This window comes from Vicugna pacos, unplaced genomic scaffold (genome assembly GCF_048564905.1).
Source record: "Vicugna pacos unplaced genomic scaffold, VicPac4 scaffold_17, whole genome shotgun sequence".
Classification (NCBI taxonomy): domain Eukaryota; kingdom Metazoa; phylum Chordata; class Mammalia; order Artiodactyla; family Camelidae; genus Vicugna; species Vicugna pacos.
The window spans coordinates 6267236-6293768 of NW_027328738.1; the positions used below are offsets into that span (position 1 = coordinate 6267236).

At 32.5% G+C, this 26533-nt stretch overlaps 1 pseudogene; it reads right to left on the reverse strand.

Moving 5' to 3' along the window:
* Nucleotides 1–12141: 12141 nt before the first annotated feature.
* LOC140692758 (heat shock transcription factor, Y-linked pseudogene) lies at nucleotides 12142–12695 on the reverse strand (annotated as a pseudogene).
* Nucleotides 12696–26533: the final 13838 nt, after the last annotated feature.

Below are 26533 nucleotides of genomic sequence, written 5' to 3' on the forward strand. Positions count from 1 at the left end.
TGTGTACATCTATGTATAGCTATCTATTGATAGCTGACAGATAAATAGATAGAAGGATAGATACATACATACATGATAGATAGATAGATAGATAGATAGATAGATAGATAGATAGATAGATAGATAGAGACATGATGGAGTGGTAAAGAGATTAGGTAGGGAAGACTTAAGCAGACACAAAGATACGGGAAAAAATTTATGTTTACCAAAGTGGAAGGGAAAGAGAATTTAAAGGTAGAACATTGACAGATAGAAAGTAGTATTTATTAAGTAGTGAAGCAACAAGGATAATCTGTATAGATTAGGGAACTATACACAATAGCTTAAAATAATTGTATGTTACAATTATTGAAATATTTCATAATGCAATATAATTTACAAAGTGGTTAGAATATCTAAGTTGTACATCTGAAACTGCACAATATTATACATCTACTGTACTTCAATTAAAAATAAAACATATCATGTATAATTTAGTCGTTTTTACACTGATAGCATATTTCTTTAATATTATTTTACTTTACTCTTTACTTTTTAGGATTACTCTTTCAAATTATTTCTTTTACTCTTGTGAACATACCAGTTTGAAGTATCTATATTTATTGCCCCTGATTTCCTATTTTTCTCTCTTTTATCCATATAGTATAGTAGCATTTAAGAACATACCCAAAGAAACAGTTGCAACTTTCTCGTGGTCTCTCCTTAGCATTTTGGTCAATGTTTTGCATATTATTGCCACTTTATATTTCTTAGAAGACTTCTTTTCTACACCTCTTATAAGGTGTCTCGGTTTTGTTTTTTCATCTCATTCAGCGTTTGTTTGTCTGTTAAAGTCTTTACTTCCACTTTATATCTAAGTGATAACTGTGTAAGTATTATTGGGTGAGTGATTTCTTGTTTCAGTAGTTTGAAAATACAATTTTATTTACCCTAGGCGTATGTTTTCTGCTCAGAAATCTGCTGATAGCCTAATGGGGGTTCCTTTTGAGATTATCATAATTTTTTTTTGGCTGCCTTTAAAATTTTACTCTGTCATTGTCCTGTCAATTTGCACATGACTTATCTTGAAGGAGGTCCCTTTGTCTTAAATTTATTGGTGTTTTGTTGGCTCACGGACTTGTATAACAGTTCCTTACACAGGATCGGGAAGTTATTAACTATTACTTCTTTAAATAAACCATCAGCTGCCTTCTAACTGTCTTCTCCCTCCAGGATTCCACTGTAAAGTGCAGTTCCTGAGGAAGTCTGATGGCTACTGTAGAATTTCCCCACTTTTTAATATCTTGAATCTCTGCCCTCTCCTATCATTTCTAGTTTTGTATTGCTGAGTTTGCTAATCTCTCTTCCACAAAGACACTCTAGTTCCAATGCATTCTGTTGCATTATTCATCTCATTTATTAAATTCTCCTGGTCCTCCAATAATGTTTGGTTATTTTATAGTTTCAGTCTCTTTGGTAATGTATTCCTTCTCATCATTTCATTTATTCTTCATCTCTCTAATCTGCTTTCTTTGTTTTGTTTCTTGTATTGAGCTTCTGTATGACACCTATTTGAATTCTCTATTAGTTATCTGTCAATACACCATGACTTTAAGTTTGTCTGCTGCAGGGTTGACATTGTGTGTTTGTGTGTGTGCAGGTGCATGTGCGTGTGTGTCTGTGTCTGTCTCGGTGTCTGTGTGTGTGTATCTGTGTGTGTGTGTGCCCTATAATGTTACTGTGATTGATCATGATCTTGATAAATTATTGCTCTGATGATACTAAATAACAGATTTGAAGTTGGAGTCGTTGTTTTTGTTTTCTGGTAGCTTGCAATATTACACAATTTTTGGTTTTACTTACCTGAGCTACCTCTGATAATATTTCAAAATGGCACTTTCCAGTCGCTACTGTCTGGATAAAAGATGTGATTTCATTGTCACTTCTTAGACTTCTCTGGTAATTAATGCCACTGTTGTCACTGGGGCTTAGAACTCTACTTTTATCTGATATCCCATGAGAATCAGTGTACACATTGAAAAAAAGTGTAAAGACAGGTGGGTATTTGGAATCAGGCAAGTGCCTTTGCCATGTCCAGTGTTGCAAGGTATCTTGTCTCCACCACTGTTAATGGGGAATAAGGGCATTTTCATGAATGTCTGAGTGTATGAAGGGTGGAATTTCTGTCTCCATTTTGGCTCCCTCCTAGTTACCTGTGATCATGGGTACTGGTGCAGTTGGAGGCCGAAGCTGTGTGAACCACTGATACCCTGTTTCTACTGCATTCTCTGAACTTGTGGACTCAGATCTCTTATTCAGGGGGCCTTGGTTGCAGACACCAACTCTGCTCTTCCCTCATTTCAGCCTCCTTTGTGTGTTTAACCCACCGGACTTTACCTGTTCACATGCGTTCTGGAGTATTGTTTTGTGTTGTAGTTATTTTTGTTCAGATGTGAAAGTTTCACTGACTGTAGATGTATGGGGAGAGACAAAAAGATTTTAAACTTATATCACTTTTAAATATATACTTTTTCAATAAAAAGCTTAAATTCTACTAAGGACCTTATAAGAACACTAAAGAAAGTGAAAAAATCACCTCCCTTAATATCATAGTACTACAAAATATTTTGATTTTCCTGGGTTCTTTTCTTCAATGTTTTTGCCACATACACGCACATTTTACTAAAATATATCCCTATAATCTCTTTAAAATCAATTAAATTATTAAAATATTTCTCTATGCTGTAAATATAGCACTGTTGGTTCTCTAATTTATTACAAGTAGCTTGCACATTTCTGTCTTCTCCATCCTTCTTCCCTTTCCCCACTGGAAACCAGTTCTTGGTACAGTACACATATACATGTGATTGTTTTTCTGTTTGTTTTATGATTATTTCTCTTATATCTTTATTTCCCTCATTTAAGTGACAACATAGAGTGTTTTTCTCTGTATGACATATTTTCCTATGTGCAACACTCTCTGGGTCCAGTCACATTGTTCCAAATGGCAGAATTTTATTTTTTAATATAAAATGACTAAGTATTTATTATGTTATCTATATCTCACATCTATTTCAGCCAGTCATCTGTTGATGGGCAGTTGATTTGTGCTTCTATCCTTGGCTACTATAAATGATGATGTTAAGAACATTGGGGTAATATATTTTTAAGTTAATCTTTACATTTTTTTCAGATTTATACCAAAAACTGGAATTGCTGCAACATATAATGCTTCTATTTCTAGTTTTCTGGGCACTGTCCACACTTTTATAATAGTGGATACATCAATCTATGTTTCCACCAATAGTGTACGTGGGATCCCACTTATCAACATTTTTATTAATGTTTGTCATTTGTAGACTTTTTGTTAATAGCCATTTTGGTTGCTGTAAGATTATATTTCATTGTTATATGTTTTCCTAATGAATAGCAAATTTATGTTTCTTTCTATGTGCATGAATACCACACACATGTCATTTTTCAAAAGTTTCCATGAAGATTCTTCAACTGTTTTTAATTTGGGGTCTTTAATTTTTAAATATTGAGTCTAATATGTTATATATATATTATGGATATTAACATCCTGTTGGTCTCATTGTCTGAAATTTTTCCTTCTCTTCTGTCTGTTATCATATGTCTTGTTGAAGGTTTCCTTTGCTCTGCAAAAGGTTTTGCACTTCACACTTATACAAGAAATAGAATCCCTGTATGGCATAGTACATCTATTTTTTCCTCAGTAAACTAAAAACTGTAATTGTTAGTTTTCCTTTTTTTTAATTTGGAGATAGATCAAAAATAATGATTGCTATGATTTATCTCAAAGTCAGTTCTGCTCCTGTTCTTGGTCAGAAATTGTATAGTTTCAGGCTTTACATTTAGGAAATTAATCCATTTTTATCTCATTTTTTATACTATGGAAGGAAGTGCTTTTACAACTTCCATAGTAACAAAACAACTGTCTTGTTTTGTCAGAACTAGTTGCTGAAGAGACTGTCTGTTTTCATTGTACACTCTTGCCTCCTTCTTTGTTGACTAATTGACCACATGTGTGTGGGTTTATTTTTGGACTCTTCATTTTGTTCCATTGATCTATGTGCTTCTATAAGTGCCATATTTTTATGTATTGATTACTGTAGCTTTGTAGTATGTTCTAAACTCAGGGATGGTAATACCCACAGCTTTTTACATTTTTCAAAATAATTTTAGAAAATTTGGGTCTTTCAGATATATGTATAAATTTTATAATTTTTCTCCTTGTTTTGTGAAGAAACTTAAGGATTTTGTGAAAATAGAAATTTACTGAAAGAAAAAACCTGAGAAAAATAATAAAGTTTGGAGGATAAATCATACAGTATTAACAACAAATGGATTACTGTATAAAGCATAGAAAAAATATATAAAGAGAAATGACAACAAAAACCAAATCCATGGAGTATAACAAAAGCAATATTAATAGGGGTGCTTATAGCAAAATAATCCCAGTTATACAAATAGGAAACATCTCTCTCTTATAATATATCCTTACTGCCCAAAGACATAGCAAAATAATTAAAAAAACTTGATAGTAGAAGGAAAGACATCTGAAAGGACAGAACATAAATAAAATAAGTATTAAAAATATAAACATTTAATCAAAATAAGAATGGCTTTTGAAAGATAAGTAAAGTTGATAAACTTTAACCAGACTCATGAACAAAATAGAGAGTTACAGATTAATAAGCTCAGAAATAAATGAGAAATTAAAGCTTATATCAGAGAAATACAAAGCATCATAAGATGATACAACAAATTATATGCCAATCAAATGGTAACCCTAGAATAAAAGGACCAATTTTTAGAAAGACTTAATCCCCATAATGGAATGAGAAAGAAAATATGAACAGATTATCACTAATAATATTGAATAAGTATTTAAAAAAAAACTCCCAAGAAACAAAATTCCAGGACTATATAGCTTCACAGGTGATTTCTGCAAAACATTAAGAGAAGAGCTATCACCTCTACTTCTCAGAGAATACCAAAAATTTATAGAGGAAGGGAGACTTTCTACCCCACATTTCTGTATCACATTACTACTAGAACTGGAAAAAATACCTCAAAAAATTACAGGTTAAATACTACTGATAAGCATAGATGCAGAACTAACCACTAAATTGTTAGCAAATCCAACAATACATTAAGATGATTTTACATTATGATTAAGTATATTTCATTCCAGGGATGCAAAAGTGATTCAATACCCACAAATTAATCAGTATGATACACCACACAAACAACCTGAAGAATAAAAATTATATGGTCATTTCAATAGAGTCATAAAATATTTTGACATATTCAGGATCTATTTATGAATGTATTGCTCTTCAAAGTGGGTATGAGGAAACATACCTAAACACAGTTAAGGTCATATATGACAAGAACTCTGCTAACGTGATGCACACTGATTAAAAGCTGAAAGCATCTCCAATAAGAGCAGGAAGAAGACAAGAATGCTCAATCTTACCACTGTTATTCAGTATAGTATGGAAATTCTAGCCATAGCTATCCAAAACAGAATTAAATAAAATATAGCTAATTAAGAAAAGGAGTAAAATTATCTGTTTGCAGATGACATACTTTAAACAGAAATCCTGAAAATGGTGCCACAAAACTACTAGGGCTTATCAATGCATTTGGTAAAATTTTTGAATGTAAAATTAACATACAGAAATCTTGCATTTCTACACACTAACAACAAGTTAACAGATCGAGAAAGTGAGGGAACTGTCACATTTACAGTTCTATTACAAAAAATAAATCAATAAATGTATCCAACCAAGGAGGTAAAAGACCTGTACTCAGAAAACTATGAAATATTTATAAGAGAAATCGAAGATAAAGCAAATATATGAAAGTGTATACTGTGTTCGTAGATGGGAAAAAAATATTGTTTAAATGACAGTATTAGCCAACAAAATACACAAATTAAATACAGTGCCTATCAAAATACCAAGGGCATTTTCAGACACTTACAATAAATAATACTAAAATTTACATGTAAACAAAAAAAGATGAAATCACTAAAAACAAAAGGAAAGAAAACAAACTAAAAACACAAAAAACTAATACAGAACAAAGAGGATGTATCACTGTCCCTGATTTTAAACTATAATACAAAGCTACTGTATTAAAAAGAATATGGTAGTGGCTCAGAAGGTACAGAATAATGGAACACATCAGAATGCCTGAATATGAAATCAGACAGTTATGGTCATTTAGCCCAGTACAAAAAATGAATATACAGTGGGGGAAAGGTAAATACCAGGCACATGAAACCGATCAACATCACGAACCATCAGAACAATGCAAGTCTAAAACACAATGAGACTTTATGTCACTCCTGTCAGAATGACTATTATCAAAAAGATAACAAACATAACTGTTGGTTAGGATGTAAGGAAAACCACCCTGATGCACTGCTGGAGTGAATGTAAATATGTGATGCCACTGTGGAAAACAACATGGAACTTTATATAAAAATTAAACATGAAATGTAATCCAAAATATACATTTTGGGATACTTATTACAAGAAAATAAAAACACTAATTAGAAAATATAAATTCAAACCTATATTCACTGCAGCATTATCCACAATAGACAGGATATAGAAGCAAATTAATTGCTCATCAATAGATGATGGATAAAGAAGATGTGTCTTTATAGAATATATATCTATCCATCTTAAGTACAGAGTAATCTATATATATATATATACACACACACACTTTATATATATATGCACTATATATATATATATATATATATGCAAAATCACACATAAAAATTCAATGGGTTATTACTCAGCTCGAAATAGAATAAGTTCTTGCCATTTGCAACAAAGGGAAGACCGAGAGGGAAATATGCTAAGTGAAATAAGTCTAAAATTGAATGAGAAATGCCGAATGATTTTCTCATGTTTGGAATTTAAAACAAATGAACATAACAACACAGAAAATGAATTATTGATATAGAAAGAAACAGGTTGTTCACAAGAAGGAGGGAAATGGTGTGAGGAAAAGAAAAAGTTGAGGAAATTAAGAGGAAATTACATGACACTTGTAAATAATATCACTATTTCTTGTCTTCAGGGACAAGAAATGTACTGAATGGGGAATAGCCAATAAGTATTAAATATCTTTAAATAGCAACATATCATAACCAGAAATAACCTGGTGAACAGTTTGAAATATATTAAAAACGGCAAACAGTATGTTGTGTAAGAGAAACAAACAGTGCTATAGATAAATCTACACTTCAAAAACAAAAAAACATACATATAGAAAAAAATTAGATTCGTAGTTAACAGAGGCAGGGGTTGGTAAAGGAGAATTTGATTAATGCACTCAAAAGGTACAAACATCCAGCCGTAAAATAATCGTGTTCTAGAGATGCCCCATAGTAACATGAAAATTAAAATTAATACTGTTTTATGTTCTATATCAATGTTGTTAAGAGAGTAGACCATAATGTTTCTCATCACAACCAAAAGACAAATTGAATTTCTTTGCAATTTTATCTAAATGAGATAATGAATTCTCCCTAAAGTTGCTATGATATTTATTTCATGATACTTGTAAATAATATCACTATCCTGTGCACCTAAACTTACACAATGTTTTATGCCAATTATATTTAAATAAAATCAGAAGAAAAAGTGGAAATCAATTGTTACTTTTTCCCATGTCATTTCTAATGATTTCTTTGCAGCAAGAAACTTTATTCATGATATACTTATCCTGGGAAAAGATACTAATCAGTAAGTGCTTCTAATAAATTTTACATAAAGATACTAATAAAATTAGTGTTTTACCATGCCTTAAACTTTCTTCAAGTTAACAGCCCACTGGTTCTGTAGGCAACAAAATTTCACTTTGGGTATTCATCTGAGATTAGGGAATGGATACAAATTTCAAACTGGCTGCTCTTACTGTGAGTGATAAATTTCACTGTCTCAGACAGAAAGTCTCATTTCCACGAGAGCATCTCTAAGAAATGAACATGCTAGGTTGCTAAAAATCTCAGAATGTTAAAATATCAGAACTCCTACAATTCTTAACTGTTTTGCAATGGGAATGCAATACTGACAAAGACTTAATTTTGGATAACAATGTGCTGTTTTCTCATGTTTGCATTATGGGATGTGAAGATAATCCCTCAGATCCACAACAAATTTTATCGCTCAATTGCTGGGCATAGAACTGTAAAGGTTCTGCATTTTTAGGACTGAGGACTGCTTTCAAAATGATGACTAAGCTCACTCTAATCCAGGTAGTCCAAAGAAAGAAATGTTATTTCAATTTGTAGCTTAAAGGGAATAAATCAGCGGTTCAGTCTCTATATATTAGTCAAGGTGTGTTCAAAGACAAATTAAGTTTTGTCATCAATGATAATTAAAAGAAAAAAATTAGACATAAGCTTAAATTAAAAAGGAGACACAGTCCTGTGCTGGTCTCTGGGGACTGGAGAATGTATAAGCCTCTGTCCAATACAAGGGTTCAGTGGCTTGGCCCTAGCATTGGCTTGTGATTCAATGAACAGGTAACAACTAGTATAATTGGAGAAATATAATCTTCCTATCCCTGATCGGAAGAAAATCTGGTGGATCAATGAACCTCTTATTTCACAGAGATTCTGCCAGATGCGGAGGAATATTTCACTGATGACTCAAATAAGACAAACTTAGTTACAGCTTAACAATACATCTTCACATACACACACAGTGGAAGACAGATTTATAGTATTTAGTGGGAAGAAATCATTGGGCTGAGCTCAGAGAATAGGTTTCAAATACCAGCCAACTTTTGTACTTTTGCCAGTAGTCTAGATTTTCCCAGGTAGAAAATTAGAGATGGACAAACAATATTCTTCTTTAGGATTTCTAATTTTTAAAGTAAACTGTAGCTTTTGAATTATCAGTATAGAAACTTGTTATGATGATCACAGTAAGACCCACTGTGTGATAATAGAGCTGGAAACTAGCTGCTGAACCAGCACTTCAGAACCCCAGACTGCTAATGTAAGCAAAAAAATATTCGCCATCATAGTTCAGCTGACAAACTTAAAAGCTCAATGTTTCAGTTTTAGGAAGAACCACTGCTGTCCAGACACAGAACTCCTGCTGCAAGTGGGCCCTTTTCTTCTCTTGTTAAAGGTCATATTGGTGGGATGTTGCTAGAGATTACCCTGGTCCATTTGCCCATTCTCTAGATTATCAAAGTCTTTTTCACAAATGGTGACACATTTTCAGGACTCAATGTTGCCATTCCAGTCTTATCAGCTGACACTGACTGCATGATTGTGAGCAGAAGCCTTAGGCTCCCTGACCTTGCCTACTATTTTCCAGCATTTCAGGGCATTTCATATTCTGAAAATGCTTCAAATTTTAATTTAGATTAATGGCAAATATTAAAAGTCTTCCATGAATATTTATATTTCCTTATATCTGCAGAAATTTGGTATTTTTGCAGTTGGACAAATTTTTAATTCTACCACCCTCACCTATTTTTAGTCCACACATTTTAGATTGCAATTTGGTTACTGAATACGACCACCCCAACCAAGGGTCTAGTACCTCTTAGATACTTACTGTGTGAAGGTTAGAAAGGACATAATTTATGTGGGGTGTATAATCCTGCAGTAAATGTTTTTAATAACACTGTCTTTTCTGGACAAAGCTCTGATTCTAAGAAAAAAATTAATTAGAAGGCAGTATATTTATTGGTAAGTGGAAGAGTATCAGCTATTTTGGTACGGGTGGGTGATGAAGAGACAGGAAAAATAATCCAGCAAATGAGAATGGAATGCTTTAGGACCCTGAAGGCATAAATTAAGAAGAAAATAATACTTTGTCTTCTGTACCTTCCTCAAATTACTGTCTTCAGTGACTAGTATCTCGGCAATGAAAATAGATAGTTTGTGGTGAAGAGTAAAGACCATAACGAAATAGTTTGAAAACCAAAAGAGTTTTGTTGTTTCAGGAAAGTAGATTTTGCTTAAAGTCAACATGTATTTTTCATTCTCTAAATAATAAAATGCATCCTGTCACATGTTCTGTGCTTACTGTTTTTGTATCCAAGTTAGACAAGGAAAGGGGGATAGACAGAAAACATCTGGAGGAGGTGGTTTCTGTGCTGAGACTGGGAAAATCTAAGTAGGTAAAAGGAGGACATCCTAAGTCCAAAGATGAGCTGGAGCAAAAGTTGTGCGGTTGGAGCTAAAATAGTTGACAAGCATTTGCCTTGATGTATCTCCAGAAACAGAGAAACATAAAGATATGCCAAGGTTGCCAGATGCCAGATCTATAAAAAATGACTAAACTATGTTGAGTTTGTGGGCTTAGAGTTGGAAAGGCATTAATTGCCACCCTGTGGATGTAAGCTTGTTTTTGGCTGGAACATAAAAGCAACATAAATTATTGACTTAACAATATAGCGTAGACTCTTGAGGGCAGGTTAAGAAAGCACCAATTGGAATGCTTTGAGAACAGCACAAAGAAGACCATAGATAAAATTGCTTCTTAAATTCTACCACATGCTGAATGAGCCATCTGAGAATAGATCATGTGACATTTTTGATTCCAGGGATGACATAATAGAGACCATGATCCCTGGGCCGGTCCCTGCATTTATCTTCTGTTCCAACCAATCCTAACTTAACACTTTTAATACTTTCCAGGATGAACCAGAAACCACTTAGTACTTTTCCCTCTCTCCAAGTATTAGTCTTTTTCCAAATTCTTCCATTTTCTCTTGTTCCTTAAAAGAAATTATTTAAATTTACACCAATATTGTTCCATCAAATGATCATGTCATTCAAATATCTCTTTTTTCTTTAAATGGTAACTTAGTCTCCCGTTTAACTCATTACACTATTTAAAAAAATATAAGGAAATTAAAGGTACACATCTATGTTTGTTGCTCAAATAAGAAAATTGCAGATAGTTGTCGACTTTTGCCAACATCAATATCAATCTTTGTTATCCTGCATAATCTGGTAGTCCTCTGGAAGATCAGTTGTAATTAAGATGACGTTCATAAAGTGAAGATGGCTGATGATTTGGCCTTGATAGAGAGGTAGCTGATGTATCAGCTATCACTATCACTGGAAACCGTGGGTTGCTCCCTGGTTGAAGTTTAGAAAAACGACCTTCATTGGCAGATAAGTTGTGATTTTTTTTGGAAAAGAAAAAGGTTCCACCATTAGTCCAAAATAATTGCTCTGTATGGGAGACAAGATGCTGTTCTAAGAAGTACAGGTTGTAATTGCAATGAAGTTCACAACACAGCCATTTGCTTCAGTGTAGCTGTTTTGAGAGTGCCCATGGACAGTGGTCAAATGATTTAAAATAGCACGTTGATCCACTGCAATTTGTTCTGGTGGTCTGACATTGATAATGGAGGAGAAAAATCACCTCTGATCGGGGTAGTTGTATCACCAATTTTGTGGTTAGTAGAGGGCTTTCTTATTAGAGGCATGTTTAAATGTGCAGATAGTAAAAATTCACTTTCTCCACTAGTGTCAGGCACAAAATAAGAATTATGATTTTGCATATTACCTCCTGCTTTAAAGTGTTTCTTGTTGAAATCTTCAGTCAATGAAGACACCAGAGAGGAATTTTTAATCCCAACTCTTCTTTTTATTCTCACTAAACCTAGGGACAGACTCGTTTAAAATTTGCATTATGGCAGAACTGCAGCTACAACAATAGGAGAAAAATTTTAGTAATATTTTAAGCCAAAATACAAGACTACAATAAGAATAACCTACAAAACCTCAGATTTCACGTTTACTATGCAAAGATAATATCATGAAAATTTGAAAACTGCTGACAACATTTTGAAATTCCTTATTTGGAATATACACATTTAAATAGTATAGTCATCAAATTTAAGAAATTAGAATTTGCAGTAATGGTGAAAGCCACTTTTTAAAAGCAGCTTTAATACCTTTATTTAGATTTCTGATAAGATTCATAGTTGCAAGCAGAGTTTCTCATAATCTTGAATACTTAAGGCACATTCCTCATTTTTAGGAAAAAAAAAGAATTTAAGCCTTTGTAGTTTTATACAATTATCAAAATCTAGCTTTACATTTATATTACCATAGATGTACAAAGTAAAACTTTATATATACATTACCAAGTCATAACTACAAATACTGAATTCCTTGCTTAAAACAGAGACTTCTTTTTCTTCCGTCAGAAAGTCAGCTAGACAAGCAGATCTTTGAAAATTCTGCCGGACTTTACTAAACCCATAAATGTTAAGCTGCCTAAGTAAACTTTTCATACTTCCAGTTTCAAATATTCTGAAAGGGGCCTTTCTATCCAAAACTTCCTTCTTAAAGACATCTTCATCAGTCACTATGGAAGATCCATTATCATTCCAACAGATAGATTTAAATTTCTCACTTCCAGACATTTTCCACAGTTTTCTTGGAAATGTCAAAGAACGAAATTCATTATCTTCATCTGGTTCACAGACACAATGTGTGTAACATGGTGTTTTTATCAAGGATTCTTCAGACAAATTCTGAAAAACATTTTCTTCAATCATAGACCTCAAGACAAGTTCCCAGGGAATGTTTGATCACACAGTAGAGATCTACCGGAGTTTCCTGAACCAGTTTGTCCAACTTTAGGAGACATATCTTGAATTTCTAAAGAAACATGTGCCATCTCAAATAACTTTTTCTACAGCTACTTTTCTAATCTGCATGATTTTGAGCACTGCAGCTTCAAATGCTGCTCTTGCAGGCCTGCACAGATAAACTGCTAGGCCATCACAATGGTTCTCAACTAGAGTAGATGTGGCATCACAAAAAGATTGGTCTCCTAGCAACTCAACTGTAACATTCAGGCAGTGTTTAATTATCATTCATTCAGTTAGAATGAAACATATAGGATGCTTATTTTTATAGTGTGATCTGCAAATATTATCCCCACAAAATCTTTTCAAATAATTTAATTTTGGGGTCTAAGAAATAAAACAAATCTTCATACTTTTGTACATAAATTTATACCACATTTGTGAACAGAGAATAAATAACGCACAAAATATATAAAATAATTTTAAAGTTATGTAATTAAAGTGAGATTTATGTAAAACCTGTTCAGAAAAGGCATACCTATTTCATTATAATTTATAATTAAAGTGAAACTTAATTTGATTTGGAAATGGAAGTAGTTATTTATCTGTTTACTTTAGAATAAGTAACTATATTCAAAACATGAGCAGAATAATTATCCGTGTATTTGTTATGTTTATAAATAAATGGTAAATATTTGTGAAATAAAACTAGATTCATATAATGAATCAAATTTAAGAAATCCCAAAGTGGATTATTTTTGTTTTAAATTGTAATTCAGAGCTGTAAGTAAAAAAATATAATTTAGTATTCTGCTTTAGAATTACAAAAGAGAATATCTTATAGTATACTTGCAAAAGTTTACTTTTGCCATTCTTTCACTCAGAGGTTTTTCAGTCCCTAGAAGGAATAAATTTTCTTGTCATCTTTATAATCCATACTCTTGGGGCTTCTGTTAAGTGTTCCAAAATGATGTTAATAAACACAATTATACACAAGATCCTGGGTTCATTTGACAGTGCCTCCATTAAGGGGAAAACAAACAATCAAAAACAAAGAAATAACAGTATATGTGGGTTGGGGTTGAAAAGACAAGCTAATGCATTTTAGAAAGCAATATGTTTCTCAATCCTGAAACAGTAAGCATTTTTAGTATAATGCGTCATTTTAAGGCAAGTTATTTTTACAGTAATTGTTAATAATAGCTAGGTACTGTATCATTAAACAGTAGTAAATGAAGTTCTACCAAAAGTTGTATTCTTTATTTAGAGATAAATTTCATTAAACATAAGCCAAATTCAAAAAGAGAGATAAAATTTTTAAATAAATAAATGTTCACTCAAGCTACAATGTATATTTTTCCATCAGTATATGTATATTCCATTCTAAGTAAATATTAGTAAGCTGAATTCATGGCATATTATACGTATATAAAATATAGTTATGTTGGATTTAGTCCTGATTCAGAAATTTTATTTAACATACACAAATCAATAAATGTGATACCATCCTTTAAATAACAAAGAATTCAAAAATAACAATCAAAAATATATAGGAAAATTATTCATAGATCTTAACTTTTTAAAAAAAAATTTTAACAAATTCGTTCTAGATAGAATATGACTAAACATAATAAAAGCCGTATATGAAAAACCCATGACTAACTTCAAGTTTAATGTTCACACACAGGAAGATTTTCCTCTGGTCCAGTAATAAGAGAAAGTAGCTCATTCTCACAAGTCCAAAATTACACTACTAGAAGTTCTAGCCAGAAAAACAAGGCAAGAAGAAATATAAAAAGCATTCAACTTGCAAGCAAGCAGTAAAATTTTTACAGATGACATAATTGTACATAGACAGAAAACTCCATACATACACTCCCCCAGTGACTGTTAGAAATAATGAACAAACTTAGTAAACTTGCAGAATACAAAATCTATATACAAATATCCATTGCATTTTTATATAGTAACAACACATAATCAGAAAGAGAAATTAGGAAAACAATTGTGTGTACATTTATACCAAAAAGAATACAATAGGAATACACTTGATAAGTGAAATAAAAGTTTTAAACATAGATCAATATATTACAGGTGTAAGAAATATAAGTAAATATAAAAAATAAAACAAATTATGGGCTTACTTATTGTATATAATGTGAGGAAATACCCTAATCTATCTTTCACTTGTTCAAACTCCCCAGCACTACTTATTGAGGAGAGTCTCTTTTCTTCATTTCTTACCCTTGCTTCTGCTTTCATGGGTTAATTGATCATAAGTGTGAAGGATTATATCTGGTTGCTTTATTCTCTTCTACTGATTGGTGTCAGTTTTTGAGCCAGTATCATGTTGTTTAAGTTACTAAAGCTTTGTAGGACTGTTTAACATCAGAAAATTTTACACTATTATATTTAATACCATTTTTCAAGATTATTTTGGCATCTCAAGATCTTTGTGGTTACATATAAATTTTGAAATTATTTGTTCTACTTAATGGAAAAATCTCATGTGTATTTTGACATGAATCACACTAAATGTAGATTCCATTGTGTAGTATGGTTGTTTCAACCACATTGTTTCACATCATTAACATAAAAGGTCTTTTCATTTCTTTGGATCAATTTTAATTTCCTTCATCAATGTTTTCTATTTTTTAATGTATATGTTTTTTCCTTATTTGTTAACTTCAATTTAGTTATTCTTTACATATATATATAATTATATACTTTATATTTTTAAACACGTTTCCCACAAAATACAAAAGTCAGAAGGCAGTGGTAAGACATATTCAAAGTCCAGAATGAAAGAAAGCTGTTATATAAGATAATATATCAAGCAAGTCTACACTTTAGAATAGAAAGAGAGATAAATATTCTCCACAAAAGCAAATACTTAAAGGATTTAGCAACAGAAAAAGAAATAATGAAACATCTCTAAAAATAAAGAAGCAGGATGCTATTGAAAGGGGAAATGCATAACTAGAAAGGCAATAGCTAAAATGACTTACAACACAATAAGCATGTTGTTGTAAAACAGGACATCAAAATTTTTAAGTGTCAGAGAGTGAAACAGGGCAAAACAGAGAATATTCTCCTTGTTTCTGTTCTCTGTATGATGCGTTTGTATTTGTATTCCTTTCAGTTACTATAAACAGATATAGTAACGGGTGAATATACATACAAAACAGGGTAACCATAAGCCAAAATCTTACAATGAAGTCACAAAGACAGAAAAAAAGCAAGATAATAAAAGAAAACTTACTAAGCCACAAAAAGAACAAGAAATGAACAAAAAGGAAATACCAAATCAAATGGAAAATGAAGTTCAAAATGGAAATAAACACCAGTTTAACAATAATTGTTACAATTGTTATTGGACTTAGTGCTTCAATCAAAAGATGTATATTGTCAGATGGGATAATATCGCAAGACCCTACATTATGAAGCATACAAGAGGCCCAATTTAGAAAGAGGAGCACACTTCAATTCAAAGCCAGAATATGGAAAAATATATTCCATGCAAATGCACATGACAAGAAAACAGGACTAGCAGTACTGACTTCACACAAAATAGACTTTACAGGAAGGCCATAGAGAAAGATAAACAAGGACATGATATAATGATTAAAGGAGCCATACAAAATGAGGGTAATATACTCATTAATATATATGCACTCAATATAGGAGCACCTAAATACATAAAGCAAATACTAATAGATAAAAAGGGAAAAATCGATAGGAGCACAATCACAGTAGGTGAATATTACTCCCCATTACCATCACTAGACTGGTCTTTCAGACAGAAAATTAATAAGGGAACAAAGATACTAAAAGATACGATAAAATAATTGGATTTGGTTGATAATTTCAAAACACTACTTCTCCCCAAAACAGAATATAAATTCTTTTCCCATGCACATGGAACATTTTCTAGGAAAGTTTATGTACTGAGGCACAGAAGAAGCCTCAACAAATTTAAGAAGATAAAAATTATTTCAAGCATCTTTTCTGAGTATAAAACCATGAAATTAGAAATCAATCACAGAAAAATAGAGAGAAAAATGACAGCATGTAAATTAAAAAACATGGTACTAAAGTAAGGGGAAAATGTGATGAATTAAAAGAAAAAATTAAAAAATATCTTGAGAAATATGACACAACATTACACAAAATCTATGGAATAGAGTTAAAGCAGGCTTAAGAGGGAAGTTCATAGTGAAAAAGTCTGCCTCAAGTTAGAAGAGCAATTTCAAAAAATAAACTAACATTCTCTTTAAACTAATCATGAAGAGAAGAGCAAACAAAACCAAAATAAGCAGAAAGTGGGAAAATAAGGATCAAGGAAGAAAGAATTGAAGTAAAGATTAAAAAATAGAAAAAATCAATCAAACTGTTTCTTGAAATAGTCAACAAATCTGACAAAACTCAGTACAGGCTCACCAACAAGAAAAGAGAGAGAACACAAATAACATAAGAAATGAAAATGGGGAAAATACAAAGAGTACATGAAATTTGCAAAATATCTTAAGGGTATACCATGAGCAACTGCATGGAAACCAACTGGAAAACCTAGAAGAAATGGAGAAGTTTCAGGAAACATTCAGCCCACCATTATTGCATCAAGAGGAAATTGAACATTTGAACAGACAGATCACAAGAAATGGAATAGTATTATCAATAAAATAAAAAAAAACTCTGCAAACAAAAATTCAGACCCAAATAGCTTCACTGGGCAACAAAGAAAAATCCATACCAGTCCTCCTCAAACACTTTCAAAAGTTTGATATGGAGAGAGTACACCCAAACTCACACCATAAGGCCAACATCAACTTGATAACAAAACCAAAGACACTACCTAAAAGGAAAACTATAGGCCAATATCATTGATAAACATAGATGTAAATGTCATTAAGAAATTATTAACAACCAGAATCCAACAGCATGTAAAAAAAATCATACACCATGATCAAGTTAGGTTCATCCCAGGAACACAATAATGGTGTAACATATGCAAATCAATCAATTGTGATACACCATATCAAAAAAAGAGAGGACAAAAAACCACATGATAATCTCAGCAGAAAGAAAAAACATTTGAAAACATTTAACACCTATCTGCTAAAAAATTTCTTACCACAGTGGGTGCAGAGGGACCATATCTCAACATAATAATAGCTATTTCTGACAAATATACAGCCAGCAAAACACTCAATGTTGAAAAACTGAAACCCTTCTCACAAAAACATGAGACAAGGAAATGTTGCCCATTCTCACAATTTCAATTCAATAGAGACTTCGAAGTCTTAGCCACAACGATCAGGCAAGAAAATTTGATTTCCTATCAAATTATGCAAAGCATTTCTTTTTAGGTCTGAAACAAATGATCCCAAGATTTACATAGAGTCATAAAAAATCCATAGTTTCCAAAGCAATATTGAAGCAAAAGAAAGAGGCTGGAGGAATAACCCATCAGTTCTCCATACAATATTGCAGAGCTACAATAATGAAAATGACATGATATTGGTACAGAAACAGGCATATGGACCATTGGAACAGATTAGAGAGCCTAGGAATGAATCTAAAGGCCTATGTTCAATTAAGATTTGACAGAGTAACCAGTAATATGACAGAGAAAAAACATCTCTTCACCAACTGGTGGGAAAACTGGATAGGAGCATGCAGAGTAATGGAGTTAGAACAATCCTTCAATCCATACACAAAAATAAACACAAAATTGCTTGAAGATTTAAATATAAGCAAGACACAGTAAATCTCCTAGAAGGAAATATAGGCAAAACACTCTGAGATAAATCTCAGCAATCATCTCCTAGAATAGACTACCCAGGGAAGGGATGTAAGATCAAAATTAATAAATAGGACCTAATAAAACTTATAAGATTTTGCACAGCAAAGGGAACCATAAACAAATTAAAATGACAACCTACAGGATTAAAGAAAATATTAAGAAGTGATGCAACTGACAAAGTCTTAATTTCCAAAATATAAAGAATTCATACAACCTAATAATAATAAAAAAAATCAAGAAACCCAATCTGAAAATATGCAGAAGTCCTAAACAAGCAATTCTCCAATAGAGACATTCAAATGCCACAGAGATATATGAAAAAAAAATGCTCACTATCATTATCAGAAAAGGGCAATTCAAAACTATAATGAAGTATCAATTCACAGTAGTCACAATGGTCATCATTCAAAAGTCCACAAACAATAAATGCTGGGGAAGCTGTGGAGAAAGGGAAACTTCCTACACTGTTGGTAGGAATGAAGTTTGGTGCAGTCATTTTGGAAGCCAGGATGGAGATTCCTCTAATGTATAAAAATATACTTAACACACGATCCAGCAATCCCAATTCTGGGTATATATCAAAAGGAACCCTATTTCAAAAAGACACCTGAACTCCAATGTCCTTAGCAGTGCTGTATACAACAGCCACAACATGGAAGCAACCCAATTGTCCAACAACAGATGACAGTATACAGAAGTTATGCCGTATTTATATAAGGGAATAATATTCTACAATAAAAATGATAAAACAATGACATTTGCAGCAAAATGAATGTCCTCCAAAAGTGTCACTCTAATTGAAGTAAGCCATAAATAGAAAGAAATATAATACAAGACATTATATATGAAGAAGCTTAAAAAAAATATTTGGAAGAGAACACTATGATTTCATCTACAAAGCTGAAACACACTCGTAGATCTACTAAACAATTTTATGATTACTGTGAAAAGGGGCTGCAAGAGGATATATTTGGGAGCTGTAGATTTATAAATGTTATCCACTTATATAAAAACAGATGTTTTCAAAATTTCTTTCATATGACACAGGGCAGTATGTTAAATATTGTGAAGTAATATTTTATAGGCACAGAAATATATGCATGTACGGGGACACTATGCTATACACCACAGATTGACACATTGTAAATGGCATATTTCAATGATAAATAAATGAATAAATAGGTAAATAAATAAATAAATAAATAAATAAATAAATAAATAACATTTAATAATAAAAGAATTACAAATATTCACACTACTTAAATTACACATCAAGAATCTAGGAGAAAACAGAAAGAATAAAGAAGAAAATTGAACTACTGAGAGTAAGGCAAATAAAAAGAGAAACAGTTGAAAAGGTAAAAAAATACCAAAGTCTGTTTCTTTAAACATAAAGATGACAAATATTTAGGTTGGCTAAGAAAATAAAATCTCAAATAAACTTAGAAATAATAGAGACGATATAACCACTGATGTTGTAGAGATGCATAGCATCATAAGAAATTAACACTAGCCAACAATTTGAATGACCTAGAACAAAAGACAAATTCTCAGAAACATATGTCTTCCAATACTGAATAAAGAAGAAATTAGAAAGTTAAATAGAGGAAAAGTGTGTATGAGTAAATCAGTAATCCAAACCCCCCCAAACTAGAAAAAATTTTCAAGATGACTTTCCTGGCGAATTCTGTCATATATTTGAAGACAATTTTTCACCAATTCTTCCAAAAGTCTTCCAAGAATTTGAAGGGGGTGAAAGATTCCAAACTTGTTTTATGACGCCAGCTGTATTTGGATAAAAATGCTAGAAAGGACATTAGATGCAAAATATTGAATATTATCCCTGAGGAAAATATGTGCCAAAATTCTCAACAAAACAGAAGGAAAATGAATTCAACAACACATTTATTGTATCATACACGTAAATGACTAAAGGGATTTATCCCTGGGTTTAAGGATACTTCAAAATATTCAAATCAATAAAGGTGACATGCCACACTAATGGAATGAGAAATAAAACTCACATAATCATTTCAATAAGTGCAAAAAGAGCATTGTATATAATACAACATACTTTTAAGATACTCCCAACAAATTAAATTAACCCTGTCAGTGGCACGATATCATATACACAGAAACACGGTGTGGAGAGCAGCAGAGCAGTTCTCTTTTTATTGATTCTTAGAAAAAGGGTGTATATAGGACATTCACAATGACTCACATAACATCTAACTTATAACAATGTTAATAATCTTAAACTATTTATGTCCTCATGCTCCTGCAGTAAGCACAGGATGTTAAATGATCAAGGATTGTTTTAAAGTTCATCACGGAACTTCATTAAGTAGGCCATCTCTTATCCAGCTGTCTGTGCCTGTCTTAGGTTGTCCTCCTCTGAGGATCTTACCCAGCATAGGCCATACAGCCATCCATACTGGATACAATGAGCAGGCAATTTCTTATCCAGCCTCGATATGTGACATTCCTCACAGCTTGTTTATCAGTTCAGCCCATGGGCTCATTCTCTAGAGTCTTCAGACAGGAGCCTAAAAATCCAACATCCCTTGACAGAAAAATGGATGAAGAAAATTTGATGTTTATATGCAATTGAAACAATACTTTGCATTCTTATCAACAGTGTCCACGGTGTTACTTTTTCTCCACAATCTCACCAACATTTATTACTTTTCTTTTTGATGAGAACCTTCTGACAAGTGTGAGGTCTTGTCTCATTTTTGGTTTATGACTTTCCTTATAATTTATAACTCTGAACATATTTTCATATGTCATTTAGCCAACTCTTTGTTTTCTACAGATAATTGTTTCAGATATATCTATTCAGTTCCTAAGGACATTTTTTTTAATTGGATTCTTTGGCCTTTTTTTGTTGTTGTTGTGGGGTAAGAGTTTGACATATATTTGGATATTAACACTTGATTGGAAAATATCACTTGCAAATATATTGTCCCAATATGTTGGTTGACTTTTCATTTTATTGATCGTTTCTTCTGCAGTGTAAATCTGTTCAGAGTGATACAATCAAATTTTGTTAGATTTGCTTCTGCTTCCCTTGCCAGAGGAGACATATGTAGAATCAACTTAAGTCCATTGTCAGAGTGTACTTCTTATGTTTTACACTAGGATTCTTTGTTTTCAGGTTTTATGCTTTATATGCCGGGACTGGGATTGCTTTGCCATATGATAGGTCTATTTTAATTATTTAAAGGAACTTCCATACTGTTTCTAAAGTGGTTGCACCAATTTCCATTTCCACCAACAGCGTTGGAGTGTCCCTTTTTCTCCACAACTTCCCCAGTCTTTATTATTTGTAGACACTTGGATGACAGCCCTTCTCACTAGTGTGAGGTAAACCATTAATTTTGTCTTGCATTTGTATAATGATTAGCTATGTAAGCATGTTTTTATGTTTCTGATTGTCATCTGTGGGTATTCTTTAGAAAATTGCCTTCTGCTCATTTTCTGGCTGAGTTTGCAGATTTTTGAAATGGAGTTGTATGAACATTTTGTGTATTTTAGAAATTAGCCTCTTGTTGATTGCATAGTTTCCTAACTTTTTCTCCCATTTGGAATTTTATGTTTCCATATTGTTTATTTTGGTGTGTAGAAGGTTTTAAGTTTAATTAGGATCTATTTGTTTATTTTGCTTTTATAGTTTTCAGCTTGGGAGTCTGAAATAAGAAAGTTTCGCTACAATTTATGTCTTGTTTTGACTTTTTGAGATTCCAGTAGTTTTACTGTGTCATGTATTACATTCAGATATTTAAAACATTTTGAGTTTATTTTTGTACAGTGTGAGGGAGTATTCTAATTTCATTGATTTACATGTAGCTGTCAAGCTTTCTCAACATCACTTGCTTAAAACTTTCTTTTAGGCTTTGTATACTTTTTTTCCTTTTTCATAGTTTATTTGACCATAGATGTGATGTTTTATTTCTGCCTCTGTGTTCCATTCCAGTGATATAGATGTTTGTTTGTTTTCCAGTATTGTGCTGTTTTGAGTGCTGTTTTTGTAATATAGTCTGAGATCTGGGAGGGTTATGGGTTATGACTCCATCTTTGTTGTTTTTCCTCATTGTTACTTTTGCAGTTCTGGTAATTTTGCAGTTCCATACAAATCTTAGAACTGTTTTAATTTCTGTGGAAAATATCATGTAGATCGATCTGAATCACTTTATATCTGAAGACATGTTTTGTAGTATGTATATTTTAACAATATTAATTCCTCTAAACTAAGACCTTGAGATTTCTTTCCATTTATTTGCATCATCTATAAATTTTTATCAGTGTCCTATAGATTTTATTATCTTGGTTTTTTCATAGGTTTTTCATTTTTGATCTGATATCATATGGATTTTTTAAAATTATGGAATATTTCATTGTTAGTGTAAAGAAATCTGACTGTTTTTGTATATTAATCATGAATCATACTACTTTGCTAAATGTCTTTTTTAGTTTTAGTTGTTTTGGTGTGGAGAATCTGTAGGGATATCTATATAGGTTATCATGTCATCAAAAATAATAACAGTTTTACTTCATTCAGTCCAAGTTGAATATCTTTTTCCTTGTCCATTGTTTTTGCTAGAGATTTCCCATACTGTGTTTAATAGAAATGGTGAGAGTGGGAATCCTTTTCTTATTCCTTAATTTGGCTTTCAGTTTTTCACTTTTGCATATTATGTTGTCTGTGTATCTGTTATTAATGACTTTAGCTATGTTGAGATATATTTCCTGAATCGTATTTTGGTAAGAGGTTTCTGTTTTTGCTGTTTTTTCTGTTGTTTTTTTGTTGCTGTTGTTGTTGATATTTTAATTAATAAAAGTTGAAGTCTGTGAAATGATTTTTATGGATTTATTGGGATGATCACGTCAATTTCCCTGTTTCTTTTTTTAATGTGCTGAATGGAACTGATTGATTTCATGTATGTTCCACCTCTCTTATGACCCTGCAATGAATTAAAGTTGATCGTGCTGTATAATTCATTTTAGGTATGGCTGGATTTTGTTTGCTAATAATATTTCATAGAATTTTTGCATCTATATCAATCAAAGATTTTGGCTTAAAATTCTCTTTGCCTGTACTTTGTATGTTGGCTTTGCTATCAGGGTGATGAAAGCTTCAAAGAATTAATTTGTGAGTTTCCCACATCTTCACCAGTTTTGAATAGTTGGAAGGGTATAAGTTCTGCTTTGTATTTTTGTACAGTTTTCCACGGGAGGTGTTTAAATCTGCACTCCTATTTAACGATTTTTTAAATGCAGATTCTTTCCTTGTTCTAGTAAACAGTTTGTTCAAATTATATGTTTCTCCTTATCCCTGTCTCTTTCTAGATATTTGTCTATTTCTTCAAAGTTGTCCAGTTTGCTGGCATGTAAGTGTTGACAAAATAATCCCTTTTTTATATATTTGAGGGAACAATTGTTATTTCTCCACATTTATTTCTGACTTTTTTTCTTTGGAGCATCTCTCTTTTCTTCATGATGCACCTAGCTAGAGGCTTTTTCATTTTGCTTATCTTAAAAAGAAACCAAAACAAAATTTTTGGTTTGACTATTCTTTTGCATAGTTGTTATTCTCTCCAATATATATTAGCATGGTTAATGGATCATGTTTTTTTCTTTTTTAACTTTTTTTATTGATTTTTATTCATTTTAAAAGGTTGTCTCAAATTCCATTGTAGAGCACAATTTTTTAGTTACAATGAACATGTATACATTTGTTGTCCCATTTTTTCCCCTGTGAGCTGCCGTTAAGATCTTTTATATATTTCCCTGTGCTATACAGTACAATCCTGTTTATGTATGTTACAATTTTGATCTCCCAGCCTATCTCTTCCCACACCCCACCCTTTTGGCAACCAAACTTTGTATACTTTGCCTAAGAGTCTATTTCTGTTTTGAAATCATGGGTTTTTTGTTTGGTTTGATTTTGTTTTTAAATTCCACTCATGAGCCTTCTCATATGGTATTTTTTTTTCTCTTTCTGGCTTACTTCACGTAGACTGATTTTCTCCAAGAGCATCCATATGGCTGAAAATGGCAATATGTTGTCACTTGATAAGACTGACTACTATTCCATTGCATAAATATACCACCTCTTCTTTATCTAGTCAACTGTTGATGGACATTTAGGCTGTTTCCATGTCTTGGCTATTGCAAATAATGTTGGCTATTACTTTGGGGAGCAGGTGTCATCCTAAAGTAGGGTTTCTTCTGGATTTATGCCCAGGAGCGCGATTCTTGGGTTATATGTTAAGTCTATTCCTAGGCTTTTGAGGAATCTACATCCTGTTTTCCACAGTGGCTGCACCAAACTGCATTGCCACCAGCAGTGAAGGAGGGTTCCCTTTATTCCACAGCCTCTCCAGCATTTGTCATTTGTGGATATTTGAATGATGGCCATTCTGAATGGTGTGAGATGATACCTCATTGCAGTTTTGATTTGCATTTCTCTGATAATAAGTGATATTGAGCATTTTCTGATGTGCCTTTTGATCATTTGTATGTCTTCCTTGGAGAATCGCTTGTTTGGGTCTTCTGCCCAGTTTTGGATTGGGTATATTTTTTCTTATTCAGTTGGATGAGCTGCTTATATACTCTGGAGATCAAGTCTTTGACGGTTTCATTTGCAAATATTTTTCCCATTCCGTAGGTTGTCTTTTTGTTTTACTTCCAGTTTCGTTACTGTGCAGAAGCTTGTAAGTTTCATTAGGTCTCATTGGTTTTTTCTTGCTTTTATTTCTTCCACGAGAAGTTTTTCGACACTTTTGTCAGAAAACATTTTCCGTATATTTTCCTCTTGGTGGTTTATTGTATCTTGTCTTATGTTTAAGTCTTTGATCCATACTGAGTTTATTTTTGTGTATGTTGTTTTAGCTTCATTGGGAGTGTTCTAGCTTCATTGAATTACATGCTGCTGTCCAGTTTTCCAAACACCAGTTGCTAAAGAGACTATCTCTTTTCTTTTGTAATTTCTTGCCTCCTTTTTCTAAGATTAATTTACCAAACATTTTTGGGTTCATATCTGGGCTCTCTATTCTGTGCCATTGGCTTATATGTATGTTTATCTTCCAATACAGTGCTGTCATGTTGACTGTTGCTCTATAGTATTATCTGAATCATTAGCGTTAAGAAATGCCACTGATATTTGCACCTTAATCTTGTAACATACTACCTTGCTAAATTATATGATCAGCAGTAGAAAATTAATTCTGGATCTTGTAGGGAGTTTAATAAATAGTAAAATATTATCTGCATATAGTTAGACTTTTATTTCTTCCTTTCCAATTTGCATCCCTTTTTCATCTCTCTCTTATTTGATTGCTGTGGCCAGGAGTTCCAAGTATATCTTGAGTATGATTCATGGTAGTGTGCATCCTTTTACTGTCCCAGATTTTAGTAGGATGAATTTGACCTTCTCACCTTTGAGTACTATGCTGGCAGTATGTATGTTATCTATAGCTTTCATGATCCTGAGATATATTCCCTCTATGCCCACATGGTGAGAATTTTTATCATACGTGCGTGTTGAATTTTATCAAATGCTTTTCCTGCATCTATTGAGATGATCATGCGCTTTTGGTCCTTTCTGTTGTTGATGTGCTGTTTTACATTGATAGATTTTCATAAGTTGAACCACCCTTGTATCCCTGGCATGATCCCCACTTGGTCATGATATATAATCTTTTTTCTGTGTTGTTGGATTTTATTTGTTACTATTTTGGTGAGGATTTTGGCATCTGTGTTCATCAGTGATATTGGCCTATAATTCTCTTTTTTGGTAGTGCCTTTGCCTGGTTGTAGTATCAGGGTGATTGTGGCTTCATAGAATGTTTTTGGGAGTATTCCTTCCTTTTCAATCTTCTGGAAGAGTTTGAGAAGAACTGGTATGAGTTTTTCTTTGGTTGTTTGGTAGAATTCTTCCATGAATCAATCCAGTCCTGGACAGTTATTTGTAGGGAGGTTTTACATTGCTATTTTGATTTTATTTCTAGTGCTCTGTTTGTTCAAGGGGTCAGTTTCTTCTTGATTCAGTCTTGGTGGACAGTGTCTTTCCAGAAACTTGTCCATCTCTTCTAGGTTATACAGTTTGGTCCCATATAC